We start from the raw sequence: 25,089 nt of genomic DNA, 5'->3' as shown, positions 1-25,089 counted from the left end.
AAAAAGCAAAACACTGCCACCAGTCCACACCTAACATCCTACCTGGGTGAGAGCTCACGCAGAGACATGTGTTGGGATGCAGGTGTAATGCCCCAACTGTGGAAAGAGGTTTAGGCTGCAGCATTTTTGTATTAACAAAGAGTTGGTGATTTAGTTGTCAGTATTTTGCCATTTGGATTGCCAGTTCTACACACGTGTTATTTGTAGTTAAGCTTTGACACACTTTATAAAGCATCAGACATCCTTTTACGATGAAAAAGGAGCAACAATGTGTTAATGTTGCGTATTATAGAGGTAAGAGCTAGGGCATATGCGCTATGTTTTGTAGCTAGCAGTAGCGACCATATAGTGTTTTGGTTTTATTAGGGATGTAGAGCAACTTTTGACCATTGGTAAAAGGTAGCTGAAGTGTGCAAGAGCGAGATAGGGCAAAGTGTAGTGCTGTAGTAACATAAGGGATGTGCGCCACAGTAGCAAGAGCTCCACCGTTTTGGATTAGGTCTTGCAAGAAACAGTAGCTAGAGAATTAGGCTGATCGTTGGAGCTTTTGCTTTGTCCATTTAATTTGAATGTATACATCCTTCCCCCAGCGAGCAAGCAGACAGGCAAGGTTGAGGAAAAAGGAGACGCGCCGTGCAGAAAGCAAGTTAATTGTGTCAGGTTGACCAGTGTACAGGAACTGGGAACGGAATGTTGGTCTTAGATGATTAGATTAGTGTTGCACCTGTGGAGAACAGGGCCTGGAATCGGGCACTGCCAAGTGGTCAAGCTATGTTTGGAGCAATAGTACCCCCAGTGAAAGCAGGTGGACCCTTTGAACTGCAGGCGTTTTCATTAACTAGAACAAACAAATATGAGAAATTAATTACCAAGAGCGGTGCCTCCGCTGTGTTTTTTTTTAGATAAGCACATGGTTCCCAAGAGAGATCTAATAGGGGTCTTGTTAAGGGTGCAGCGTGTTCTCAGACAGGAGTCGCAAGAGTTGATGCCAAAGATTACAGCTGCAAGGTCACATGAGTCATTCGGGAGTGCCAAATTGTCTGGTCTCATGAAGAAGCCATTGCATCACCGGGGAGGTTTGACCTCATTTAGCACATTAGCTCACTAATTGGGTCCTCTCAGGGTTATGCACATCACTAGTTGTCCAAAGATGTCTTGACCAATAAGAAGAGTACATTATTGTAACAATTTACCAGAGCATAATGAACCAATCACAGTACAGTATTTTCTGCTGATGGCAAAATAGGTTATCTTGTAAGGGGTTGTATTTAGATATGCTCAACTGAAGGGGATATTAACTAAAGGAGATGTGTAGATATTTGTATAGGTGTTAGCCAATGGGGAAGATGCGATTATGTTTTATCTGAAATATTTAGCTGGGAAGGGAGGATAGCACAGGGGCAACGCACTGTTCTTGGAAGCAAGACCACCCAGAGAAACAGAGGTTCGAATCCCAGATCTCGGGTACGGTATAAGGCGCGTTATAAAAAAACGAATAAATATGTTAATGTGCATTTTTCCGCTATAAAAGATGCAACTTAGAAAAGGTGTGTCGAGCGTGGTTTCATTTCTACGGGACTGACGCTCTCTGACTTATTTTCATGCTATACAACTTTTTCCTGCAAGCCGTGCACTCATTATAGACCCCTTGTGGAGTGGTTTTTTTCTTTTCTTTTTAAAAATAAATAATCGATCAATTTTTGGGTCTGCCTCACAGAATTTCTTGATCCAGACGGAATTCCAGATACTCTTGCGAGGCTGGGGGGATCTCCCATGCCGAGCATCCTCGGTGGCGGCGCCCGTCTTCAGCGACCAGTCTGTGTGCACACTCTAAAGAGGTCTGCAGGCGCTGTGTTGCCAGAAGCCCTTCCTGATCCTTGGAGCGGGGTGCTGCGCCCAGCTGTGCAGGCAATTGGACGGGGACGCCGCATCGGACCGGAGTCCACTCTTGCGGGCAAAAATAGGAGAGGGGTGGAAGTTATAGTTTGAGTGTGTACGAGTGTGAGGAAAGGCCACTTGGTGGTGATGTATAATTTTTGAGTAGCAGGAAGGTGGATCTCCCCTGTTGCGGACAAAGATGACGTCATTGTAGTGCAATAGTGATAAACTAGACTAATTGATACGGCCGATCCCAGAAATGTCCAGTCCAACCCTAGCCCGAAGAGGGACCCCCCCACCATTGACTTCCGAATCCCTGGCCAGATTGCAGAGGAGACCTCAGAGTTCCTGGACCAGCAAATGAACAGCAACGCGACAGCCTCCCAGAACTTTTTCCGGACAGTGCCCTCCCCGAAAGCGGAACAGTGACAATCCTTGCACTTGACAATCTCCTAGAATGATATGTGTGTGTTAATGCAGAGGACAGCAGTGATGCTGTCCAGCTCTTTCCATAGGAAACTCTTCCCTGAATACAATACAGTATTTGGCCCAGGTATGGGCATACAACTGAAAAAAAAAAAATGATATGGGATATCTCCTCTTGGAAGAGGAAAGCAAGCTGTAATTGAGGTGACAGTCCTATAGAGAAACAACTCAGTATCCCTCCATCCTCTATATAGGGGACGTGAGGAGGGCTGAATTCTCTCATCCTCATCTTGAGAGTAGGAGACAGAGGAAGGGTCTACGCCATTGTATAAATAATGTTTTTATTTGATGATTTTGTTAAAAGCTGTGTATACAGTAGTGTTCTGGTGATGGATGACTATTTGTGTTTATTGGGGTTGTGGTGTGGTGATCATATGAATATAAGTATTTTTAGGGGTATTGAGGTTTGGATTGTGGGAAGAGGGAGGGGTTCTGTTGGGATACTGGGGTTTTTTAACACATTTATTTATATTTATATTTATATAGCGCCGTAAGCTTGCGAGCATCGGGGCACATTTACAGGAACACGTTACAACAGAAGGCATATACAACAGATACACAGGACTAGTGGAGAAACTACCCAGAAGCCGGTGAGTGTCTAGCTCAGGCTTGTCCAACCTTTTTGAATGTGGGGGCGAAGCATTAACTGTCACCCAGTGGGCCAGCGAGCCAAAAGTCAACAACCTCACCCAAATCAGTATATTAAAAATCAATATTGTGTGACCTTTGACACAATAACATCACAGGCAGTGATAGCCATGCAGTCCCAAAGATAGCTTTTGGTGTCAGGGGCAGTGATTAAAGGTTAGTTGCTTGTGATTTCTTTCAGTGTGATGTGTTAATGTTTTTCTGAAATAGTGGGGGCGACCGAGCGTAGCGATGGAGCTTTAAGGATCTAGGGAGGGTTTGCTCACCCCCAGCCCCTCAAGAATTTTGTTTCAAATATGGGGTTTAAATGGTGCATTTTACAGCAGAAAGGTGACCAAAAAGCCATAAGTTTACAATCAGTTCTAAAGGTGAACATGAAAATTCCATGTCACTAACAGCAGGCAAGAACATTTTAAAACACAACACGTTTTAATGATGAATGTGTCCACAAATTAAGACAGCACTATCTCTGCCACAAGACCAGGGGCTCTGTGTGCAACCAACCTAGCAGGCCTAGTGCACATTTTACCTTTTTTTCTTTCACCAATAAATCAGGGGAAAGCGCAAACACAGTCCCCCCACTACCAGAAATAATGCAGTCGGGTATCCCACATTTGGGGACATAGCAGGGGTCAGCAAATCCGATGTGCAATTGGTGAGCCTCTCCCTGGGAGATCTGCCTTTGTGATCGCAGATTCTCCCCTGTCAGGTATGTATGAGTTGCAAGTAAGAGGGCAGCGGTTGGGCCAGTTCTGGAAGCCCCGCTAAGCGAGGGTGAGAAGGCAGGCTCTGACCCAGCACCCTCGTAAGCTCTGAGCATCTGCAGAGCTGCCTGTCCCGCGTGTAGGGGGAAGCTCCTGCAGGCAGATCCCAGCAGAAGAGCACATTGTAGCACAGTTCCTTTCTCCCATCAGGCCATGCTTTGCCCGAGATTTGTATAAATTTGGGCCTGGCAGCCAGCCAGCAGGCAGGCCCAGTCGGATAGCAGGATGGCAGGATGGCTCGAGCAGGCCTGTTGCATGCAGTCTGCCCACTGGACTGTCGGCCCCACACGGGTCCATGGCCCTCCTGAGCGGACAGGTCGCCCCGCTTAACAAGAGCATCTCAGACGGGGTGCCTCCCTGACGGACACAGCAACACTGTGAAGGCAAGGCCCGATCAGTGCTCGAACGGGACCGGCAGCAGTCAGCTGGCAGCCAGCCCCCTGGCTGGGCCTTCGTAAGGTTGGTGGGCCTGGAGGCAAAAACAGAGCCCGGGCAGGGCGGCTTCAAGAACAACACGGGCACCCGATATCATGGGGTGCCCTAGTCTGGGGTTAGGGGCCTGCGCACTTCACCCCTCCAGTGAATGCTGTGGACCCGAGCTGCTCAGCGCTGGCCCCCTTGACTGCAGCAAAATACATTCTGCCACAAGACTAGGATCTCTGTGTGCAACCAACCTACTCGCACACTTTCTTTCACCAAGGAGCACTACAGCTCAAGACTTCCTGTTGTAGGAATATTGAATTTCGGGTCTTTTCATGTGATGTGAAGGTCTTCCGATTTGTCCCATTTCCTATTGCCTTGCAGTTGGACTTTCAGAAGAAGCCCTTGCTCCTTTTATCTATAAGGGGAGAGAAAGGTTTTGGGTAGGAGTATGTCTGCTTTGCACATCCCAGTATCCTTACTTTGGAAGAAAGGGGGGCGCAACTTTACCAGCCACACTCCTACATTGGATAAAAGGTAGTTTTATTTAAGGTAGGTTTGCCTTCTATAAGTTTTTACCTCTTGCCCTGGTATTAGACATGCTCTGTGATGCAGTGAAACCAACCCCTTTCGCACCCGCCCCTTATCGTCAACAATTAACAATGTACTTTTAACTTCAGCCCTATTTTTTCTCTGCAGCCGCTGCACCTGAAAATTCCTTTCCGCTTTTCCCTGCCCTTCCTCCTATTGCTTTTCTTTCTGGTCTTTTTTTTGGTTTACCTTGCAGTTTCCGACATGACTGCCCCTGGACAAGGTATACCTGTCTCCCCACATCCAACTCCCAGCAAATAACCAATTAACAGGTAGTATAGCTCAGTGCCAACAGCTTGTCTTGGAAGCAAGATGACGCAGAGCAACAGAGGTTCGAATCCGAAATATATATATATAAAAACCTTACCTTTACTCCTTTTCACAAAACCCCCGTCTCCAGCACCTTCATGGGATCTGTCTCTCATCCCAGGAATATGGGTGAAAATATGTGGGTCTCCCAAAACCTTTACTTCATGTTTGCTAGGCCCATGCCCATTCTCCTGCAGAAACTCTGACCATTCAACACCCGCCGTTTACTCCAGCTGTTTTTTTCACACCTCTCCAGAGCCTTCTGGGCGACCATTTACATTCAGACCACCCGCAATGGCTAGCCATATCTTCCTAATGGCTTCCAAGTCTTAATGAATTTTCTTTTTAAACCAATTTGATAAGAGCCAACTTCCTAAAATCTGCCATCGTCGTCCTGGGCAATAACTGGCTGCACCTCAGACTTGGTCCACATCACCTCTGCAGCTCCCTCTGAGCATCCCAGCTGTCTCCCGTAAGGGTGTTAGGCATGGTTCCGTGAATAGTCCAATGACTGTAAAGTCATATCTCTTGCTTCTGCGTCAACAGATCCTGCATCACTTTTTTTTTTTTTAAACATTTTTTTATTTGAATTGACAGCGTACCAGAAAAAACAGAGGGGGCCCCACAGCGCCATATTTAAGCAAACATCAGGCAATATACACATCAGACAATACATAATGAGTAGATTGAATCAATATCGAAATCGGCAATAAACAAGGTGTTACCTGCTGTACCAGAAGGGGTATGCATCTAGGGGGAACCCACCAAAGAGGGCGACGAATTGGATGGGGAAGACATGGCGGTCATATATTCCCGGAGTCTACGCCAGATGTCTCTCGGCCTGGAATGTGGGTGTTGCATTGCATTCCAGGACTGCTCCGTGTCATGCGCCCATGTGACTGATCTGAGCCACTGCGTGTAGGTCGGGGCCCTGGGGCGGAGCCAGCTTAGTAATATGCAATGAACTGCCAGCAGCATGCATAGGCCTGCCAGTTTCTTAGAGTCACGGGGCAATTGAGGGAGGTCATGGAACAAGCAGTGCAGTGGGGTGGGGGTGACAGTGTGTTCCAGGATGTCAGATAGTGTGGAGCAAATATCCATCCAGAATTGGGTTAAGAGGGGGCAGTCCCATAGCATGTGGATATAGGAGGCTTGGTCAGTGCCGCATCTGGGGCATGTAGGGGGGTGGTGTGGAACATGCGATGCAGTCTCATGGGAGTGTGGTGGAACCTGTGCAGAACCTTGAATTGGATCAGTTTGAATTTGGTGTTGTAGGACACATCATGGGTTCGAGCACACATTCCAGACCATCTCTCGTCGGTAATTTCAACCCCTGATTGCCTAATCAGAGCAAACTAGAAACTGGTGCAATTGTAGAGTGCTACTGAAATTCAAACATAGCAAGAACCCGCTCCTATAGTGGGGCCAGGAGAATGGAGGAGCAAAACAGGAAGCGGAGGAGCCAGGTGCATAAACAGAGGTGATGTGCTTGGCGTGAAACCACATGAACGGGGCTAGAGGCGGACCATCATTGATTTAAAGCAATATAGTTGGTATCTTGGTGGACTGTGTCCATGGGTGTCGTGGGTCAGCCGGGGAAGTGTTCGTCGAGGAACTTAGAGGCCTCCTCAGGGATAGTGAAGAAGAAAGTTTTGTTGCAATGTTCGAGACAAAGTTTTGCGAGGAATAGCATGGAGTTCTTGACTTCCAGGTCGCGAAGTCTCCTCTTCACGGCCGTGAATGATTGGCGCTCCTGCTGTACAGCCACGGAGTAGTCCGGATAGAGGTGAATTCTGTTGGCTCCCAGGCGAAGTTCTCCCTTGATCCTGGCCGCCCTAAGGAGGGCATCCCGGTCCCAGAAGTTTAGGATTCTGGCAATAATGGGCCGCGGCGGAGCACCCGGTTTGGGCTTTGCGGTCAGGGCTCGGTGTGCTCTTTTGACGGCAAACTGTGAGGAGAATTTAGGGGCATCTAGAAGTGTCATGAGGATGCGTTCCACGTAGTCCTCCATGGGTTCAGTGATGTTGTCCTCGGGAATTCCAATAATGCGCAGGTTATCCGCCTCGAGCGGGATTCAAGGTCATCATTTTTCTTTTCCACCGCTGCCACATGGTTAGTGAGCGTAGATACTGCAGCCTGTAGCGAGCCCAGGTCATCCTCCGCGACTCCCAGTCTAGTTTCAACCTCAGTTACTCTACCATCAGTCCTTTCGATATGGGCTTTTATGGAGGAGATTGTCCCATTCATATCGTCCAATTTAGTATGGTGTGTGTTAAAGCCATCACGTATGTAATCCAGCATTTTCTGTGAGTCCTCAGAAGTTGGTGGAGCAGAGGTGGAAGGTTGTTCCTCGGATCCGTCAGTGGTGGGTTTGGAAGGCGTTTTAGTAAACATATTCAATGAGCTCGATTTCTTCCCCGTACCAGCTCCCTTGGTCATGGCGAGGGTCGGGTTTGGGGACCGTGGTCCAGAATAAGGGTAGTTGTATAGAGGTAGAGAGACTCCCCCCGCTCCCAACAACAGTGCGTTGCCGTAATCTAAACGGGGCAAGATAGTTGCTCTTGCTATTGTGGCGGAGTTATCTTCACTCAAGTAGGGTTTGATAGCTTTCAACATTCTGAGGTAGTAGTAGGAACAGTTTTTACTAATGTAATGAGCTTGAGCGTCAGCGCTCATATAGGCTTCCAGTATCATTCCAAGGGTTTTAACCTTGCCCAGTACCTGGATGTGCGCATCCTCGATCATGAAGGACTCATAGTTAGAGTTAAGTTTAGCCCTGGCTTGGTGTGATCCAAATACCATCAGCTCAGTTTCCTTGATATTTAAACACATCCAGTTATGGTCCATCCAAGATTCTACTGTGTTGTATATGGTTGTTATGGTTTCACTATCCTTCTTATAGTCCCCGCTTAATTCCACCACTAGCTGAGTGTCGTCAGCATAGTTGGTGAAAAAGATGTTAATATGAGCAAGGACCAGGCATAGGAACCTCAAATAAAGATTGAAGAGTAATGGTAACATGCTGGCTCCTTGAGGGACTCCACAGACTTTTTTTTTTCCAAAGTAAAATGTGTCACCCCAATATACTCTTGATTTCCTTAGATAGAAAGGAAGTTTTCCAGCCAATCGCCTCCTCAGAGCAGTTGGCTGTTTTCTCCAAGGCCTTTTTTAAAAGACTGTGGTCTTGAAGACCAAACGCCGCACTCAGATCCAGAAAAATGAGGAGACCTGTGTTCCACTTGTCCATGATACTCAGCATTTTAGTCTGGAGATCGAGCATAGCGGTTTGCGTACTGTGAGCTGTGCAAAATCCTGATTGTTGCTGGTGTAATAACTGTAAGGCTTCGACGTGTGCCTGTAGTTGTAATGTAGCTACTTTGTCCATAACATTCAATATAAAATTACAATTTGTTATGGGCCTTAAATTGTTGGGGTCTCTTTGATCAAGATTGGGCTTTTTGACTAGAGGTGTAATGGCTACCTTTTTTATACTACTGGGAACAACTTTGTCACGAAAGGAATGCGTTTATAATCTTCATTAGAATGGGCGCAAAGATATCTATGCGTTCAAGAATTATCTTAGGAGGCAAGATATTCTCAGCGCATGAGGTGGGCTTCATTGTAGATCACACTTTCACCATATCCTCTGTAGATATCTCTTTAAAACTAAAGGGTACTCTACTGTTGACATTAGTCTCAATGGGAGGATCGTAACTATACTTTGTACTTAACGAGTTCCTTATTAATTCCCTAGCATTCAAAATCTTATTTGTGAAAGCCGTCTGAGTGTTATCACACTCGATTTGGGAGGGCACATATGGTGGTGCTAGCGAACTGGGCTTCTCAATATATTTTGGTACGTCAAACAATTTGTTAGACACATTTGCAGCGGTGGAAATCTGCTCATTAGAGTATATTTTCTTTGCTTCTCAGATGTTGTTCTTGTAAGCTTTCTCACTTTCCCTCCAGTGTTCCTTGTTAGATGCAGATGGATTTTTTCTCCAACTACTTTCTCTTCTCCTTTTCTCCTGCTTCAACCTAAAAAGTTTGGTATTGAACCATTTTTGATGTTTATTATTGGGTCTAATTAGCTTGGGCAGTAATGGGGCCATTTGGTCGACCAACTTCTTAGTGTGGAAGATCAGGCAAGCTATAAGGGTGTCACAAGAACCCCCCTCATTATATTCGTTCTCAATTTTGTTTGTACATTGCTCCAAGTGCCGCCTTTTTCTATAGTTCCGGCAGGCCATATTCTTGGGATCATTGGCCTGCTTTTGAGTATGGTAGGGTAGCTGTAAACATTATTTTTCTATGGTCGGACTAAATGCATGGTGAGGTTTCAATATCTCTTGTTTCCAGATTTTGTGTAACCACCCAATCCAGTTGGTTGCCGTTAATCATAGTGGGTTTGGAATTAATGAGTGTCGCGGTATTAGGCCCTTTCAGAAGGTTACGTTTCTGGGTAAATTCTTCATTAAAGTCGGATGTCAGATAGGGCGGTCTATACACCACAATCACGTTAAGACAACTGGTGTCTGAGGGAGAGTATTTCATGTGTAATATCTCACATACGGAGCATAAGGTTTTTGCTGGGAACATGTGTGTGGACTCTCTTGCTATTATAGCGACTCCTCCCCCTTGACGCATTTCTTTCTTGAGTTGCTGTGATTTCTCGTTTGAACACAGACTATTTAAGAACATTTTTCACATAAGAGCATCAGAACTTTGACTTTGCCCGTTGACTTTGGCTGTCCGGTCTCCCTAAAAACCTCCTTCTGAACCTATTGGCTTTGGCAGTGCTTGTTCCCGTTAACACTTGAATGCTGGGATAATAGACTGCCTGCATCCCTTTGGGAGAATCTAACTGTTCTTATAGCCTATCAGTATGTTCTGATCTATCCCTAACCTTTCCTTCCTTAAATAACTCAATACTGCAAAGGTGATAGCAATATAAATGTTATACTGACCTCAACTGACGTCACCTCTGGGTGCTGGAACATGTGTAACATAAGAATGCATTACTCACCTGCTTTATTCACGTTTTGAATTCAATACTAACTTGGGATTAATGTTACAGCTAATTACTGCTTTTTAAAGAATGCTTTAAATATATTTGTGTATAAATAAATACCATATTATATAACTTTGAATGTCTAAGTGTTTACTTGGATACCTGCATTTACTGATTTAATTGTACAGCTCTACAGCTCACATTACCCCTCTTAAGATAAGCCTGGCTGCTCAGTCACAATACCAACTTGTGTAGTAGTACAGACCTATATTAAAAGGGGAGTTACCCAATATCAACAGATAAGTCTTGTGTAGTCCCACACCAGTTGGACTGCACTAATTCTTATCCAACATCCATCTACACATGATCAAAAAGATTCTTTGATTCCTCTCTTTCACGCAAAAAACACTGGCCATCTCCCTCATCATGCCCAGAATAGACTACGCCAGCAGCTTATATCTAGGAATGCCAGACTATTTACTGAAGAAACAGACAATGTATACAGAACACAGCTGCCAGACTTCTCAAAACTCTCACAAAGGGACTCCAGCTCCCAGTCAAAAAACAAATCATCTTCAAAACTATATGCATTACACAGAGCAATCCACGCGTAGGAGCGGAATTCATACAAAAGAAAATCACCATCTACAAGCTGACTAGAACACTCAGATCCAGTAATGACATCCGCCTAGAACCTACACCCGAAAAAAACGAGGTGGTTCGGCATTCTCGTGTTTAGCCGTAAAACTTTGGAACTCCCTACCCAAGAGAAATACGAACTATCAATGACCACCTAAACATTTTGAAAACTTGGCTTTTCAACTCTGAACGGAACAAAAACGAATGAACAACTTCGACTCACCATGAAATGAGCACACAACGGAGAAAGACTAGAGAGTATGCTGAACCAGAATGAAGTGCAGGGAAGAAGAGAGCAGTCAGAATGGGAAGGAGACCTAGGTGTACCCTTCCCTATAGAAGCTCAAATGGGAAACGGGGGAGAGATATGGGTCCGATTTATTTCGACCACTGAGAGAGCCTTAAATAGAAAAAGGGAGAGAGAGAGGCAGCCAGATCTAAAACGATGGGGCGACAGGGCAACACATCTCAACCTCGAGCGGGGGCTAATTGCGGCACTCCAAAATATACTAGCGGGGTAGATATAGCTCATTGAGGACCAACTCTTCTACACACTATGTAGGAGGAGCAAGTGTATCACACAAGAATACACAACAGAGGAAGGGATACGCGCAACAGTCAATCAAAACAGACTAAGATATAGCACCGCAACTAACCAGCCTAACTAAAAAAAAAACTCCTTCTGCATACACCTCTCAAACTCTGAACTAAACGCAACCATACCACTACACCACAACAAACCGCACACACTTCACTACACCATAACGACGAAACAAGCCACACACAACAGCACTTGACAGCTACCAACAGAAAAACAGACTTATGCTCAGTGAACGGTGTCAACCAAATGGAAGCTGCCAACAGTACATCACTGCTCTCTGGCTCCTTCTCCCGCTGAGTCGTGCTAACTTTACCCCCCCCTCCTTGCTTTACAGATCCACCAGAACACCAAGGAACCACACAACTGGTGACAGTGTGAGGTATAAACCCTTTAACATAACAATCTATGGCCATCGTGGCAGTGGAAACGGTCAGAAATGAAATAAAATGCCACTACAACTGTTAAAAAACAGTCTAAGTTACAATTTATATAGACTTGTAATTCTATGGTGAATCGAATGCCATTGCGCAAGACTTCATTTACGGAGCTTTTATCTAGCAGGCAGCAACAGGGCCAGATATGCAGAAGTAACGCACTGAGACTAGACTACAACAGTTTGTTGCAGTAGTCCAACGTGATATGCTGGTCCTCCTGTATACAGATGTATGCGAGATACAAGTCAGTCTGCAAGCCCCACACCTGAATTTTGCCCATTATGTGGGAGAACAGAATTTCACTTAGCCAAACTGTGTCAATCAACATATACAAGTACTTGTGCTTCCAACTACATTAGTGAGGGGACACAGCATGGACAGTGAGTGACTGTTCAATTGGCCGGTGTAACCCTTTTTGGGACCATGTTGGATGCTGTTCTGAAGGTGGTGTCCATAAGACTACACACATGTAGCCAAAACCCTTATATTTGGCCGTCAGTTTCATTTTCCTTTTTATGTATAACATTTTCTTGTTTTGAGACTGCTAAAAAATGTAGACCGTTACATTCTAATATGCGTAGCCTTGAACGTTTTGACACATTTGGTGCAAAATGTACAAATGTATTTGTTGTGATTACTGTTCTCATACAGTACATGTGTTTTTGATGTATATTGCTTTAGTATGTTTGCTATTTCCTTGGTTGTGTTTGGTTTATCGTCAAAGCTCTTTGTCACTGTTAGGGAGATTTATCATTGCTGTGCTTCATCCCCTCTCCCAGTGAGACCCTCAGCACTTTTTGCTGGACTTCTGGACCTTTTTCTTTCTAATCCTAATCCTAATGAGGGGAGCCTTTTTCCCCCTCATTCATTGTCATTTGCTCCGACTTTTGAAACTCTTTCTCTGTGTTTTATCTTTACTGTGGAGTCTTTCCTCTAGATCTTTTTAAATGCATCTGTGTTTACCTTTTGCAGCACACATCACCTTGTGTGCAGATTTGCTGGGAACCCTTTGGGTTCTCCTTTGAGATGCTTTCCTTAGCCGTACTAATTCCAGTTCTTAAGGATAGGGGGATACTTACTATGACAGATTAGCACAACACCTTATGTGGAGTGCTACGGGGATACCTAGTATCCCCCTTCTCTCTGCTACTGTGACTTTCTAGTGACAGACAACCCTATAGTTATGGCTGGTGGCAGTGGATGTGTTCTTACAACTATTCAGCAGTTTTTTTTTTACTGCAGACTGTATTCACAGTGTCGGTTGTGCGCAATTGGGTCACCTATGTTCCAACATGGTGGCTCCTTTCTTCTTTCGCCATTTCTATTGTGGTTGTTCTTTGGTAGCCCTTCTTCTGCCATTCTGTGAGGGGGGAGGTCTGTGTGTGATTTGCCTTTGGCAGGAACCCTTTGGTGTCCCCACCTATGCTCCGGTGTGTTTGGGCAGGCAGGAAGGAGGCGAGGAGTTATTCACTCCCCTGCCCTTTGTCTGCCAGAGTGCGTTAGGCAAGATAGTATGCAGTAACCCTCAGGGAGACTACACCAGTCTTGTCCTCTTGGTATTAGGTAACCTCCCTATTGGTATAGGTCTGTACAACACAAGTTGGTAGAGTGACTAAGCAGCCAGACTTATCTCAAGAGGGGTAAATGTGAGCTGCAGCATCTAAATCCACACATACAAGTATCCAAATAAAACTTGCACTCAAAGTTTTCTAGTAAAATAATTATTTAACAATCAATTTTAAATAAGCATTCTTTAAGATGTGCAACAATAAAAATATACTTCATAACACTTTCTCAGAATCAAGATAATCAAGTAGATACTCGTTAGAGATGCTTCATACACACTTCCTACACCCTGAGGTGACTTCAATTCCTAGGACAGTATTGGCATTTATATATCACTTTTGTACTTGGTAAATGTGGAAAGGGAAGGTTAAAGGGAAGGAAAAAAGGTTAACAGGTACTAAGAGCAGGTGAGCACTTTAAAATCTCCCAAGGAAGTCTAGATAAAAAGACAGTTTCAAACAAGTTACCACCTATGAGCGACAGTTAGAATCAAAGTCAATGGGTCAGAGGAGTCTGCGGGAAGCCAGGACAGCCAAAGTCAATTTGAACAATGTCTATGGAGCTGAGGCACTTCTTAGATAGCACAGAAGTCTTGCACAAAGTTGGAGAGTTTGTACAAAATCACTGTTGGACCACAAGCTGTTAGGCTTGTGAAGGTAGAGCTGAGATCAACTCTGCAAAAAGCAGCTACTACAAGTCTCAAGTGAGATAATCTAAGCTACAAGCAAAAGAGCTAAGTACCCCTTAGTGAAAACAGTACCTTAGATTAGAAGATGATGATACAGCTGGCTTCAGTTCTGGTTGCAGTCTTGCAGATCCTGCGTTCTTGGGCCTTATTCGTGGGGACAAGAAGGAGGATGTCTGGAGGACTCCTGCACTGTAGTTCGAAGGTCAGCAGCGGGTACGGGCTCTTTTCAGTTCAGCGGCACTTCGCGGTTTGAGCTACTGGCAAATAGCACAACTGCAGATCTTGGATACTTGAACTTTCTTCGCGCCTTGAGTCCAGCCCTCTGGTGAGGTGACTCGAGCTTGGGTCATCCTGCTTCGGGAGGGTCCGGCTTAAAGATAATGCACTCTACTACGGATTTCTCGACCCAGCGGCAGCCCGTGGGGAAGGTCCTCCAGCAAAGTTCGTCTTGGCGTTAGTTGGTCAGACTAACCCAAGGGAAGAAGTCGTCCTCTACGGAGCTCCTCTAGTCGATTCCGAAAAGCAGTTTCAGCACTACAGCAGGACTTCACCGGGCACTTCAAGGGTCCAGGAGGATCCAGCAAGCTTTTCTTCACGATTCCTTTGTCATTTGTTTCGTCCAGTGGTCAACTACCTTCTGTTCAAGAAGCCTCTCCTTTTATGCAGGTTTCTCCCATTCAAGCACAGCATAGCGGTCACTCACACAGCAGGATGGCTGTCCTGCAAGGACAGACAGGGAGCCAATCAGCACTGGGTGCATTCCGGTTACCAAGGAGACTAATGACAGGGAGTTTCGGGAAACTTCCTAGCTTCCTGCCCTGCCAGACACACTGGAGGATTTCAGCACTGAAGCCCGCCAAAGAAAACTAACAAAAGGGTTAAACCTGGTTTGGCACGCAGAGTAAAATTCAAGGAAGACTTCACAAACAAGAAAAGGCTAAAAAAGAAGACTGGGCCATTTTGACACAATGGTCACCCATGGGTGCTATACTGCAGCTGAGGGTTCAGCCTGCGGTAGAAAAGCATAAAAGTAGGAACATTAAACCACTGCCACCAGCCATTTAAAGTTGTGAAGATAACAAAAAATGTTACACGATAAGTAAAGGTTAAGTAAAGTCAATTTCACTTTACTACTCTTGGGAACAGTAGTTACCCAAGTTAAGGTATTTAAACCTTAAGAGAAATCCAAAGGACTTCTGTGACACAGCACGGAGGAGGGTGCTGTGTGTCACCATACAACAGTAGATGCCTATGGAGTTTGTCAGACTCCAAAAAAAAGCAACCAGCGAGTCCAAATCAGATCAAAATACATGAGTGAGAAAAAGTTCCCACTCACTCCAGGATAAAAATGTAAAAGACCTAAAGTCCAGCAAAAGAGCTAGTGGCCTCTAAGGCTGAAGGGAATTAGCACAGAAGAACAAGTTACTTCTTACCTGGTAACGTTCTTTCGATGGGATGTTCCTCCGACGTATTCCTTATCTTTGATAGATCATCTCCCAACTTGCTGGCCTCGGAAAATGTTCTCAGTAGAGGGAGCTGCGCGCCAACGTCCCTCGAGCCGATGTTCCTCGACAGCCTCCGTATCGGCGCCGACGTCATCACGCGTATAAATAGACTCGCGCAGCGTCCGTTGCTCAGTTCCGTTTTGACGTTAACAGTTTTACATGAATTGGTTATTGACCTTGAAGGAGCATAAACTGCAACCACAAGGGAAGTATTACTGCGGGGATGGATGGGAGGGGCAATAAGGAATACGTCGGAGGAACATCCCATCGAAAGAACGTTACCAGGTAAGAAGTAACGTGTTCTTCGAAGTGAGTGTGTCCTTCGACGTATTCCTTATCTTTGATAGACTCCCATAGCAGTGGTGTGTAATTGGAGGTGGGAGTAAAACGCCATGTTGCCTTTTAGGAATTAACAGAACGTAATACGGCTTTGCCAAACCTAATCTCTTGACTAGAGGAGGAATCCAGGTTGTAAAATCTTGTGAAGGTATGTGCGGACGACCATGTGGCAGCCGCACATATGTCTCGAACCGGAACCCCTCTTTGGAGGGCCGAGGAGGCTGCGATACCCCTGGTTGAATGAGCCCTAAGATTTTGAGGAGGCTCTTTCCCTGCTAGTTTTTAACATTCCAGAATGGCCAAAATAATCCATCTGGAAATGGTTTGTTTTGTTATCGGTAGTCCCAATTTGTGTCCTGAGTAACCTACGAACAGTTGGTCTGCTTGCCTAATCCTAGCAAGTCTGCTGATGTAAAAGCTTAAAGCCCGCCTTGGGTCCAGCCTATGTAGCCTTTCTTTCTCTTTCCCCGGATGCGGAGGCGGATCGAAAGAAGGTAAGGTAATTTTCTGAGTGATGTGGAATTCAGAAACCACCTTTGGGAGGAAATTAGGCTTCACCTGTAGGACAACTTTGTCTTTATGAAAAATTGTATGAGGGGGTTTACAAGAAAGAGCTTGTAATTCGCTCACCCTTCTAGCAGATGTTAAAGCCACTAATAAGACAGTTTTAAAGGTGAGAAATCTTAGCGAACAAGAGTGGAGTGGTTCGAAAGGAGTATCCATCAGGAAATTTAAGACTAAATTTAAGTCCCATAAAGGAACCTGAAACGGTCTTGGAGGGTAGACATTAGTTAATCCCTTTAGAAATTGTATTACTAAGGGTAATTTGAAATACGATGGCTCCTCTGCAGTGCGCTTGAAGATCGATAGCGCTGCGAGATAGCCCTTGATAGGGCCAACTTGAAGGCCTGAATTTGCGAGTAGAAAGCATAACACTGTTGGTGTACCACATGAAAAGGGGTCGATATTCTCTTCTCTACACCAGCTGCAAAATTTGTTCCAACAGCAGCGGGATAAAGACTTTGTTGCTGGCCTTCTGGCCGAAAGCAACACCTCCATGACGTCATCAGGGAGGTCCCAATCCTTAGATCTCAACCTTTCAGAAGCCAGGCGTGAAGGTTGAGGGTTCCGATGTCTGGATGGAGAACCTGACCTTCCTTCTGTGAGAGAAGATTCTCCTTGAGTGGAAGACGAATTGGAGGGCAGATGGACATGTCCAGAAGGTCCGGGTACCACGTTCTCCTGGCCCAGTCTGGGGCAATTAGGATCATGGTCCTCCGGAATCTTCTCAACCTCCTGATCATTTGAGGAATGACAGGGACTGGTGGAAATGTGTACAGGAGTGGAAACTCCCAGTCCACTACGAACGCTCCCCTAGAGCTCCTCTCGGGGGAAATTCCCTCGAACAAAACAGATCGCACTTCCTGTTGGCGAACAGATCCACTTGAGGGGTTCCCCAAAGGGCAAAGATCTCCTGAAGGACTTTGTGAGCTAGTTCCCACTCGTGGGAGACTGTGCCCTGCCTGCTTAGAGCGTCCGCCGTCAAGTTCTTCTCTCCGGCTAGGTGAACTGCCGATAGAGAGATTCCTTCTTGAATTGCCCAAAACCAGAGATGCATTGCCTCTCTGCACAGTGGCAGTGATCCTACGCCTCCTCTTTTGTTGAGGTAGTGCATGGCCACTGTGTTGTCCGTCATTATCAGGACATTTTTCCCCTGTACAGATGGCAGAAAAGCTTTCAGCGCTAGTCTGATTGCTCTCAGCTCTAACAGGTTGATTTGTAGTCTGGACTCTGATGGAGACCAACGACCGCTGATGGTCAAGTCGTTGGTATGGGCTCCCCGCCCCGTGAGTGAGGCATCTGTGACTACTGTTATCTCCGGCCATGGTTGCCAAAACAGTTCTCCCTTCAAGATGTTTTTCTGGCAGGCCCACCACTGAAGGTCTCGAGCCACCTTGTCCGGAACCTGAAGGAGGTCTGTCATTCTCCCTGAGAATTGCGAACACTGAGTTCTCAGTGCCCACTGAAGAGATCTCATTCTCAGGCGAGCCTCTGGCACAAGGAAGATGCAGGATGCCATGAGGCCTAGCAACCTCAAAAAGTCGAAGGCTGGGAGACGTTGGGCATTTTGAAACTTGGTGACCATCTGCAGAATATCTTGAGCCCTCACCTCTGGTGGCGAGGCTTTTCTCAGGGAAGCGTCCAGGACCGCTCAAATGAACTGGAGTCTCTGTGATGGTATCATCTGTGACTTCTTTAAATTGAGGGAGAAGCCCAGTTTGTGAAGGAAGTGGCAGACATAATCTAGCTGAATCTGAGCTTGTTCTGGAGCTACAGCTCTGATCAGCCAATCATCCAGGTAGGGGTAGACGTGAATCCCTTCCCTCCTTAGACTTGCAGCCACTACCGACATTAGCTTGGGGAAGACCCTCGGGGCGGAGGTCAGCCCAAATGGCAGAACTCGAAATTGATAATGAGAGCCGCCAATTGCGAACCTCAGGTATTTCCTGTGTTTGAGATGGATTGGCACATGGAAATAAGCATCCTGGAGGTCCAGAGATACCAGCCAGTCCTGGAGCTGGAGGGCCTGAAGGATCTGAGAGAGAGTTACCATCTTGAACTTGTCCTTCTTGAGGAACTTGTTCAATTCTCGTAAGTCCAAGATAGGTCTCAGTCCTCCGTCTTTCTTCGGTATGAGAAAGTATGGGGAGTACCAGCCCTTGTTCCTCTCAGCTACAGGTACCGGTTCTATGGCACCTTTCTCTAGCAGGTATACAATTTCCTCCAAGAGGAGTGGATCTGGAACTTTCAGAGAGCTGTTCCCCGGTGAATGACTGAGGGATGCGTAGAAAAGTCAGGCAGTAACCTTGGGCAACTCTCCAATGCCCAAGCATCTGACGTAATAGCCTGCCATTCCGTCAGATGTTGAGTTAACCTGCCCCCTACTGGTGTCTTGTGAGGAGAGTCCTCAGAGCGGTTTGGAGGCAGCTGATGCAGATGCCGAGGGTAAAGAGGCACCTGCTGCGGCTTTTGTATTTTTACCACGTCCACCTCGGGTGAATTTTTTCTGTCCTCTGCCTCTTCCGAATACTGAATAGAAGCGAGAGGACTTACCTCTCCAAGAGGTTCCTGAGGGGCGATATGGTGTCCGACGGATTGCAGCTCCCAGGGATTTTGCTGCTGCCTTTGATGTTTCATCCGCCTTCTTACCAAACAAAGAAGAACCGTCAAAGGGCATATTCAAAAGTCTGCTTTGCACATCTGGAGCAAAACCAGACTTTTTCAACCAAGCAAATCTCCGGGTTGTTGTACTTGCCGCCATGGCCCTGCTGATGCTGTCAGCAGAATCGATGCCAGTGTGAAGGGATTCGCACATAGCGTCTTTACCATCCTTGATGATGTTTAGGAACGCTTCCCTTTCTTCTCCCTCCGGGAGGCAGTCAGCCGCTGATGAAGCACACTCCCAAAGTGTGTGGCTGAACCTTGCGAGCGTACAAGTAGCATTGATGGATTTCAATGCCATGCTACATGCAGAAAAGACTTTTCTGGCCATAGAGGCATATCTCTTATTATCCCTGTCCTGTGGAACAGTAGGGTAAGCCGATTTACTACCTGCTGAAGTAGCTGCCTGAACAACCAGACTCTCCAGAGTTGGGTGTTTGGATAAATATTCAGGGTCAGCAGAAGACACCCTATATTTAGCTGATGATTTTTTGTTCACTGCCGGGATTACCTCAGGTGTTTCCCAGTTTGCCAATATTCTCCTTTGTAATGCCTCATGAAATGGCACCCAAGGATCCTCCTGTTGTCAGGAACCTGGCAAGTGTTGGGGTGGTGGCTGGGAAAAGGGCCCCTATGTTAGGTTTTGGAGGGAGGTGGGGGGCCTCTTCGGCATCCGACAGGCTTCTCAAGACGTGTTCTCCACCCCTTTAGCAGGTCACGAGACCAGGGGTGGAGAACAGCCAAGAAACTGTTTCCCAGCAATCCTGGCGGCAAGACACATGGAGGTTGGAATGGGGACCATGCCCGCACGAGAGCGAGCCGCGCCCCACGAGCGCCGCTCGCAATCCTGACCGGCAACCTGAGCTGACGTGCATCTACAGAGCTCTGGTCAGCAAGCATCAGCGGGGCACCAGCCCGCCTGAAAGCATACCCCAGGCCCCGCGTCACATTCGAGATAAGTAGAGCATCATGTTTCCTACGCGCATCGGCTAATTGCATGGAAGGGATTTCCCTAAACTAATACGAACGGCATGAAAACCAAGTCGCGTGCAAAACGAAACTAACTCTTGGGGCACGAACTACTAATCCTGCATGAGTAGTGCTTGCACAACTACCGCGTGCATCTTGGGGGGCATTGTATTGTCCAGACTCCTTGGGCCACTGTGCGGGGACGCTAGACACAGGCCGCCCGTGAACGATCAACCCTTTAAGGGTAGAACTAGCGCAGCACGCACCCGTTCTGACATTCCTTATTTGTTTCTAGTGGAAGACGACTCCGTAGAACAGTGTGTGGACAGAAAAGCAAAACGGCAGTCGCCGCGGAATCACCTGAGAACGAAGCTAAATTCATGTTTATGTTTCTTGTTGCCATTAATGACACAGCGAATCTAGTGGGCAAAGTCTAGGTGTACTGTACCTTGCATGAAGCAATGTGGGGGGAGCTTTATCCTACATGCAGTAATGTGGGAATCTTACATGCAGTAATGTGAGAAACATATTACAAGGGTTTGTGAACAATAGTGGCATACTCACTGGCACTGTAGAGGCATTTGGACAACTGGTTGGAGCTCCAGCACAAAGGCTCCCGTATTAGTGCATACTAAATGTTGTGAAGTGTGTAGGAGTGACAGGTTGAAACTCCACAAAAAGGAAGCAGGAGCAAAGGAGCATGTTACCCTAGTTTCCCCATTCCTATCCACAACTCCTTCCTACTCCTCTACCCGGTGATCCTACAACCCTCTACCTATCCACTCCACGGACCCTAACCCCCTTTCCCCGAAGGGTCGCGGAAGCCTGCGATGGTGTAATCTCCAGGCCCCAAGACCTAACGGGAAGGGAGGCGTTTGTGCTGCCTCTGCGCCAGGAGAAGAAGACTGAAGGCTCTGACAGAATTGCGAGCCCACTTGTAAATCAGGCGCCCAGGCAGCACAATCGTGGCTGATGTGGTCACACTCCTTCAGGAACTGAAAGCGGAATTGACCGCAACCAGACAGGACTATCAGAATCTGGCGGGTCAGGTCCATACCTTAACAATCCAAAATCAGGCCCAAGCTACGCCGCTACCAACCCCTAGAGCGTCACCCCCTACCCCTGTGCAGGTGCAAGTGTCCACGGAACCACCAATACCCCTAGCAGCCCCGGAGAGGTACCATGGAGATCCTCAGAACTTTAATCAGTTCATAATGCAATGTCAACTGCATTTCTTAACTAAACCAGCAGTGTTTCGGACAGCTCAAGCGCGCACCGCATTTGTAATCTCCTACCTTACGGGCGATGCAGCCTCGTGGGCCACACCCTTGGTCCGTAAGGACGACAGCCTGCTCTACGATTGGGATTTGTTTCTCGAAGAATTTGGTAAAATCTTCAATCGTAGGGCTGCAACTCTAGTAAAGGATTGGGAACTATTGACTCTGAAACAAGGTAATAAAGAACTGGTTACTTATGTCACAGCCTTTAATCGACTGGCTATGGAAACCGATTGGCCCCAGGACAAAAGGATGGCCCTGTTCTATCAGGGGCTGAGGAAAGATCTAAAAGATCTAGTAGCACAGGTTGACCCACAACCAGAGACCTGTTCAACAATGATTGATCTAGCCCTTAGATTAGACCAAAGGCAAAATGAGCGGCGGCAAGACCGGCGCAAGTGGGAGAACAAGCCTCTAGTGAGGCTCTATCAACAAAAGACTCCCAAAACACCGGAAAAAGGGACAGACGAACCAATGCAGATAGGAACTGTGCGTGGGCCTCTGTCTAAAGAAGAGAAAGAGAAGAGACAGAGAGACAAACTGTGTCTATATTGCGGCAAAGCTGGCCATTTTGTGCGGGAATGTACGAACAAGCCTGTTAAGGGAAGTCCTTTGGGAAACGTGACCGCTCGCCCATGAGGGTGGCAAGGACGAGCAAAGTTGAAGACACCCCTGAGATACTAGCGAATGTGCATCATAGCCAGGCAGGTCATGTCATGATAGCAGGTCACTTCAGGTGGCAAGAAAAACAAACATCAGTGTCATTGATGGTGGATTCTGGTGCCACAGGGAATTTCGTGGATCGTCAGATGGCCTTGAAACTGGCAATTTCACTGTGTGACAAATCCCGTCCAGAAGAAGTGAAATCGGTGGATGGTTCACAGTTGGTTTCCGGCCCGATTACACAGCAAACACTACCCTTACACTTGGGTTGTGGAGTGACACATCAAGAAACAATCAGCTTTGACGTAATAATGGCTCCACAGTTCGGGTTTATTTTGGGGTTGACTTGGCTACGGCTGCACAACCCAACCATAGATTGGAGCATCGGGGTACTGGAATTGAATTCCACTCACTGTCATGCGAACTGTGGGACATCAGAGAAGGTTACTCACTGTGTAGGAGGGAGTTCAGAAACAGACCTGCCTATGGAGTATGAAGCATATCGGGACGTCTTTAGCAAAGCCGCGGCCGAGACCCTACCCCCACACCGGCCTTTTGATTGCCGAATTGATCTTGTGGAAGGAGCAGTACTGCCCTGCAGTCGGAAATATGCACTTACGGAAGCCGAAGATAAACATCTGAAAGAGCATATTGAAAAGAACTTGGCTAATGGGTTTATTAGGCATTCCAAGTCTCTGGTTTCCTCACCCGTGTTTTTCGTGCCAAACAGGGGATCTAAGAACGTGCATCGACTATGGGGCAATTAATAAGATAACCATAAAAAATCGTTACCCCCTGCCTTTGATACCCGTGTTATTAGATCAGGTAAGCGGTTCCACAATTTACACCAAGTTAGATCTCCGTGGGGCATACCACTTGGTACGGGTTAAACAAGGCGACGAGAGGAAGACAGCATTCCGCACGAAATTTGGCCTGTATGAATATCAGGTAATGCCCTTCGGGCTCTGCAATGCGTAAGCAGCGTCTCAACATTTTCTAGATGAAGTTTTGCATGACTACATAGATGTATTCACAGTAGTGTACATCGACGATATACTAATCTACTCACAAGACCCTTTAGAACACCAGAGTCATGTCAAGGCCGTTCTGCAAAGGCTACGGGAACATCATTTGAACGCCAAACTAGAAAAATGTGAATTCCATCGAACAACGGTAGAATTCCTGGGGTTTATTCTGTCTCCTCAAGGAGTCACTATGGATAAGAAGAAGGTGCAATCCATTATAGATTGGCCCTCCCCTGGTTCAGTGAAGGATATTCAAACTGTCTTAGGATTTGCTAACTTCTACCGCCGATTCATCAATGGTTTTGCTAAAAAGGTGCAACCCATGATACGACTGTTACGTAAAGGAGTTCAGTTCCGGTGGGATGAGAAGGCAGAGGAAGGTTTTCAGGCTTTGAAGGCGGCATTTACCACTGCGGCAGTTCTACGACATCCAGATCCAGCCAAGCCGTACATTGTGGAAACCGACGCTTCCAGTTATGCTGTTGGGGCAATATTATTGCAAAGAGATGAAAACGGTCAGTTGCATCCAGTTGCCTTTTACTCCCGGATGTTGTTGCCAGCTGAACAGAACTATGCAATAGCAGGCTATCAAAACGGCCTTCGATGAATGGCGCCACTACTTAATGGGAGCTCGGCACACTGTCACCATATATACAGATCATCGAAACTTACAGTTTTTGAAATCAGCCAAGGCTTTGAGTCCAAGACAGCTCCGGTGGGCAATGCAATTCTCGGAATACAATTTCGAGGTGACATACCGTCCGGGAGCAGAAAATCGAAAGGCTGACATACTTTCACAGTACCCTGAACCCAGTTCGGATTCCAGCCAGTCAGAACCCATAATGGAAACACCAAGTTATGTCGTACGTAGCATATCTGTGGATACCATCTTTGAAGATATTAGAAAGGCCATGTCGGCACAGGAATTAGTGCATTGGACAGCCAAAGACAAGGACAAAACCGTGAAAGACCGGTTGCCTTTCTACAAATCAGCTTTGTATCTCCCAACAGTGCCTCTTCGTCAACAGGCCATTCGATGGTGCCATGACTCACCCTTCGTGGGACACCCAGGGAAGAAAAAGACTGTAGAACTACTTCTCCGTCATTTTTGGGGGCCAGGGTTAAACCGGGAATTTCAACAACACATCGCAAAATGTGAAACCTGCTTAAGGAATAAATCGGAGCATCAGAAACAGGCGGGGGTTTTACAACCACTCCCTACACCACCCACCCCATGGCAACCGTGTCTATGGATCTAATAGTGGAACTACCACAAAGTCAAGGATATAATGCCATCTTGGTTGTAGTGGACTATCTCACCAAAATGGCACACTTCATCCCCTGCCAAGGTACCCCCTCGGCCAGCACTGTGGCAGACCTGTTTCTACAACATGTAATCCGGTTACATGGTGTACCCTGTAGTGTAATCTCGGATCGAGGACCACAGTTCACATCAAGGTTCTGGCAGGCCTTTTGCAAATCAATGGGAATGGAAATAAGGCTCTCAACCAGCTATCACCCGGAGACAGACGGCCAAACTGAACGTTTGATTCTAAGCATTCAAAAAAGAGACGTCGAAGATCCCCTTCCTCGTCATCTTCTTCCGTTTCCCCAATAAGAGTCTCCTGCCCCACAAAACATAGCTCTCAGGCTGAGTGGGAGGAATTCAGGAAAAAGATGCTGAGCGTCTTCGAGAAAGCGGCCTCGACCCCCTCGAAGACTGCTGAGGGTGATAAGACCCGAAAAATCAAAACGCCGCGAGTCGCAGCACCCGGCGAAAGAAGCCACTCGAGAGCGTCACGAAACCTCGAGTAAAGGCAAAGTCGCGTCTTCGATGCCGTCGTTGAAGATCCCTTCGACGCATAGATCGGCGTCTTCGACGCCGTTATCGAAGGGTTCTTCAACGCACAGGTCAGTCAATACGTTGGAGGACACAATCCCTTCGAAATGAGAATTCTCCCTAACAGTGTTTGAATGGAACCAGTTCCCACTGGGGGGCTGACTGTCCTGATTGGACAGCCACACACCCCTTTCTGTAAAATGCTGAGAGAGTT

General features: G+C 46.7%; 1 protein-coding gene and 1 non-coding gene across 2 annotated transcripts in view; both read right to left on the bottom strand.

Moving 5' to 3' along the window:
• The window catches only part of PLAA (phospholipase A2 activating protein), an 801,260-nt gene that overhangs the window by 99,231 nt on the left and 676,940 nt on the right, over positions 1 to 25,089 (bottom strand). The window lies entirely within an intron of this gene.
• On the bottom strand, positions 3,565 to 3,729 carry LOC138517225 (U1 spliceosomal RNA). Its single transcript, XR_011282437.1, has one exon. It is a non-coding gene; the product is annotated as a U1 spliceosomal RNA (small nuclear RNA).

Source organism: Ambystoma mexicanum, chromosome 6q, assembly GCF_040938575.1.
Source record: "Ambystoma mexicanum isolate Mex_15411 chromosome 6q, UKY_AmexF1_1, whole genome shotgun sequence".
Lineage (NCBI taxonomy): Eukaryota > Metazoa > Chordata > Amphibia > Caudata > Ambystomatidae > Ambystoma > Ambystoma mexicanum.
This window is presented reverse-complemented; position numbering and strand designations above follow the sequence as displayed.